Source organism: Arachis ipaensis, chromosome B2 (genome assembly GCF_059453495.1).
Source record: "Arachis ipaensis isolate K30076 ecotype BB chromosome B2, ASM5945349v1, whole genome shotgun sequence".
Lineage (NCBI taxonomy): Eukaryota > Viridiplantae > Streptophyta > Magnoliopsida > Fabales > Fabaceae > Arachis > Arachis ipaensis.
In genome coordinates this window covers 72221924-72226640 of record NC_142437.1, presented here as the reverse complement: position 1 = coordinate 72226640, position 4717 = coordinate 72221924, and the positions used below count along the sequence as shown (strand labels likewise).

The following is a 4717-nucleotide window of genomic DNA, read 5'->3' as shown; positions in this document are numbered from 1 at the left end:
TAGCTTTGAGGCATAGACACTTAGACACTAGTGATCATGTAATAAAGACACAAACATAAATAAACATAAAGCACAATTTTCGAAAAATAGAAAATAAAGAACAAGGAAATTAAAGAACGGGTCCACCTTAGTGATGGCGGCTTGTTCTTCCTCTTGAAGATCTTATGGAGTGTTTGAGCTCCTCAATGTCTCTTCCTTGCCTTTGTTGCTCCTCTCTCATGGTTCTTTGATCTTCTCTAATTTCATGGAGGAGGATGGAATGCTCTTGGTGCTCCACCCTTAGTTGTCCCATGTTGGAACTTAATTCTCCTAGGGAGATGTTGATTTGCTCCCAATAGTTTTGTGGAGGAAGATGCATCCCTTGAGGTATCTCAGGGATTTCATGATGAGGAATTTCCTCATGCTCTTGATGAGGTTCTCTTGTTTTCTCCATCCTTTTCTTAGTGATGGGTTTGTCCTCATCAATGAGAATGTCTCCCTCTATGTCAATTCCAACCGAATTGCAAAGGTGACAAATGAGATGAGGAAAGGCTAACCTTGCCAAAGGAGAGGACTTGTCCGCCACCTTGTAGAGTTCTTGGGATATAACCTCATGAACTTCCACTTCCTCTCCAATCATGATGCTATGTATCATGAAAACCCGGTCTATAGTAGCTTCGAACCGGTTGCTAGTGGGAATGATTGAGCGTTGGATGAACTCCAACCATCCCCTAGCCACGAGCTTGAGGTCATGCCTTCTTAGTTGAACCGGCTTCCCTCTTGAATTTCTCTTCCATTGAGCACCCTCTTCACTTATGTCCATGAGGACTTGGTTCAACCTTTGATCAAAGTTGACCCTTCTTGTGTGTGGGTGTGCATCTCCTTGCATCATGGGCAAGTTGAATACTAACCTTACATTTTCCGGACTAAAATCTAAGTATTTCCCTCGAACCATTGTAAGCCAATTCTTAGGGTCCGGGTTCACACTTTGATCATGGTTCTTGGTGATCCATGCATTGGCATAGAACTCTTGAACCATTAAGATTCCGACTTGTTGAATGGGGTTGGTGAGAACTTCCCAACCTCTTCTTCGGATCTCGTGTCGGATTTCTGGATATTCGCCCTTTTTGAGCTTAAAAGGGACCTCGGGGATCACTTTCTTCTTGGTCACAACTTCATAGAAGTGGTCTTGATGCACCTTTGAGAGGAATCTCTCCATCTCCCATGACTCGGAGGTGGAAGCTTTTGCCTTCCCTTTCCTCTTTCTAGAGGTTTCTCTGGCCTTTGGTGCCATAAATGGTTATGGAAAAACAAAAAGCTTTAGCTTTTACCACACCAAACTTAGAAGGTTTGCTCGTCCTTGAGCAAAAGAACAAAGAAGAGAGTAGAAGAAGAAGAATTAGAGGAGATGGAGTGGGCTTTGTGTTTCGGCCAAGGGGGAGAAGTGGTGTTTGGGAGGGAAAGTGGTTTGAATTTGGATGGTGAGGTAGGTGGGGTTTTATGAAGGATGGATGTGAGTGGTGAAGAGAATGGTAGGATTTGATAGGTGAGGGGTTTTTGGGGAAGAGGTATTGAGGTGATTGGTGAATGGGTGAAGAAGAGAGAGAGTGGTGGGGTAGGTGGGGATCCTGTGGGGTCCACAGATCCTGAGGTGTCAAGGATATCTCATCCCTGCACCAAGTGGCGTGCAAAACGCCCCTTTCTGCCAATCCTGGCGTTAAACGCCAGGCTGCTGCCCATTTCTGGCATTTAACGCCAGCTTCTTGCCCATTCCTAGCGTTAAACGCCAGTCTGGTGCCCTTTTCTGGCGTTAAACGCCTAGAATGGTGCCAGACTGGGCGTTTAACGCCCATTCTGCTACCTTTACTGGCGTTTAAACGCCAGTAACTATTTCCTCCAGGGTGTTCTTTTTTTCATTCTGTTTTTCACTTTGTTTTTGCTTTTTTAATTGTTTTTGTGACTTCACATGATCATCAACCTACAGAAAACATAAAATAACAAAAGAAAATAGAACTTTAACATATATAAGTAAAAATTGGGTTGCCTCCCAACAAGCGCTTCTTTAATGTCAATAGCTTGACAGTGGCTCTCATGGAGCCTCATAGATGTTCAGAGCAATGTTGGAACCTCCCAACACCAAAGTTAGAGTTTGAATGTGGGGGTTCAACACCAAACTTAGAGTTTGGTTGTGGCCTCCCAACACCTAACTTAGAGTTTGACTGTGGGGGCTCTGTTTGACTCTGTATTGAGAGAAGCTCTTCATGCTTCCTCTCCATGGTTACAGAGGGATATCCATGAGCTTTAAACACAAGGGGGTCTTCATTCACTTGAATGATCAATTCTCCTCTGTCAACATCAATTACAGCTTTTGCTGTGGCTAGGAAGGGTCTGCCAAGGATGATGGATTCATCTATACACTTCCCAGTCTCTAGGATTATGAAGTCAGCAGGGATATAATGGTCTTCAACTTTTACCAAGACATCCTCTACAAGTCCATAAGCCTGTTTCTTTGAATTGTCTGCCATCTCTAGTGAGATTTTTGCAGCTTGTACCTCAATGATCCCTAGCTTTTCCATTACAGAGAGAGGCATAAAGTTTATGCTTGAGCCTAGGTCACACAGAGCCTTCTCAAAGGTCATGGTGCCTATGGTATAAGGGATTGAGAACTTTCTAGGGTCCTGTCTCTTTTGAGGTAATCTCTGCCTAATCAAGTCATCCAGTTCTTTAATGAGCAATGGAGGTTCATTCTCCCAAGTCTCATTACCAAATAACTTGGCATTTAGCTTCATGATTGCTCCAAGGTACTTAGCAACTTGCTCTTCAGTGACATCTTCATCCTCTTCAGAGGAAGAATACTCATCAGAGCTCATGAATGGCAAAAGTAAATGGAATCTCTATGGTCTCAGTGTGAGCCTCAGATTCCCATGGTTCCTCATTAGGGAACTCCATGGAGGTCAGTGGGAATCACTTCCTCTTTCTCCTCTCCATGTTTGGCCATGTGAGATGTGGTTATGGCCTTGCACTCTCTTTTTGGATTCTCTTCTGTATTGCTAGGGAGAGTGCTAGGAGGGAGTTCAGTAATTTTCTTACTCAGGTGACCCAATTGTGCCTCCAAATTTCTAATGGAGGACATTGTTTCAGTCATGGAACTTTGAGTGGTTTTGATTAGATCAGAGACAATGGTTGCTAAGTCAGAGTGGCTCTGCTTAGAATTCTCTGTTTGTTGCTGAGAAGATGATGGAAAAGGCTTGCCATTGCTAAACCTATTTCTTCCACCATTATTGTTGTTGAAACCTTGTTGAGGTCTCTGTTGATCCTTCCATGAGAGATTTGGATGATTTCTCCATGAAGGATTATAGGTGTTTCCATAGGGTTCTCCCATGTAATTCACCTCTTCCATTGCTGGGTTCTCAGGATCATAAGCTTCTTCTTCAGAGGAAGCTTCCTTAGTACTGCCTGTTGCTGCTTGCATTTCAGACATACTCTGAGAAATCATATTGACTTATTGGGTCAATATTTTATTCTGAGCCAATATGGCATTCAGAGTATTAATCTCAAGAACTCCTTTCTTCTGATTTGTCCCATTATTCACAGGATTCCTTTCAGAAGTGTACATGAATTGGTTATTTGCAACCATTTTAATGAGTTCCTGAGCTTCTGCAGGCGTCTTCTTCAGATGAAGAGATCCTCCAGCAGAGCTATCCAATGACATCTTGGATAGTTTAGACAGACCATCATAGAAGATTCCTATGATGCTCCATTCTCAAAGCATGTCAGAATGGCACCTTCTGATCAATTGCTTGTATCTCTCCCAAGCTTCATAGAGGGACTCACCATCCTTCTATCTGAAGGTTTAGACTTCCACTCTAAGTTTGCTCAATTTTTGAGGTAGAAAGAACTTTGCCAAGAAGGCATTGACTAGCTTTTCCCAAGAGTTCAGGCTTTCCTTAGGTTGTGAATCCAACCATGTTCTAGCTCTGTCTCTTACAGCAAAAGGAAAGAGCATAAGTCTGTAGACTTCAGGGTCAACCCCATTGGTCTTGACAGTGTCACAGATTTGCAAGAACTCAGCTAAGAACTGATGAGGATCTTCCAATGGAAGTCCATGAAACTTGCAATTCTGTTGCATTAGAGAAACTAATTGAGGCTTAAGCTCAAAGTTGTTTGCTCCAATGGCAGGGATTGAGATGCTTCTCCCATAGAAGTCGGGAGTAGGTGCAGTAAAGTCACCAAGCACCTTCCTTGCATTGTTGGCATTGTTGTTTTTGGCAGCTTTGTTAGGCCCTCTAAAGAGAATTGTGCTTTAGCTTCTCTTAGATTTCTCTTCAAGGTCCTTTCAGGTTCAGGATCAGCTTGAACAAGTATGCCTTTATCTTTGTTCCTGCTCATATGAAAGAGAAGAGAACAAGAAAGTAGGGAATCCTCTATGTCACAGTATAGAGATTTCTTGAGGTGTCAGAGAAAAAGAACAATAGAAGGAGGAGGTAGATAGAAGAGAATTCGAACATATAAAGAAATAGGGTTCGAATTGCACCTTGAGGAGGAGTGTTAGCCCCTTAAATAGAAGGATGTGAGAAGAGGGGAAGAATTTTCGAAAATAAATTAAAAGATTTTGAAATAATTAAAAGAAATTTTTGAAAATTTGATTGATGATTTTCGAAAACTAAGATTGGGAAAGAAATAAAGTGATTTTTGAAAAAGATTTTGAAATTAGAAATTAAAAAGATATGATTGAAAA

The 4717-nt window shown here is 42.1% G+C and overlaps 1 non-coding gene across 1 annotated transcript; it reads left to right on the top strand.

Moving 5' to 3' along the window:
• Positions 1 to 3749: 3749 nt before the first annotated feature.
• LOC148574363 (small nucleolar RNA R71) lies at positions 3750 to 3853 on the top strand. Its single transcript, XR_015905875.1, has one exon. It is a non-coding gene; the product is annotated as a small nucleolar RNA R71 (small nucleolar RNA).
• The last annotated feature ends 864 nt before the right edge of the window (positions 3854 to 4717 follow it).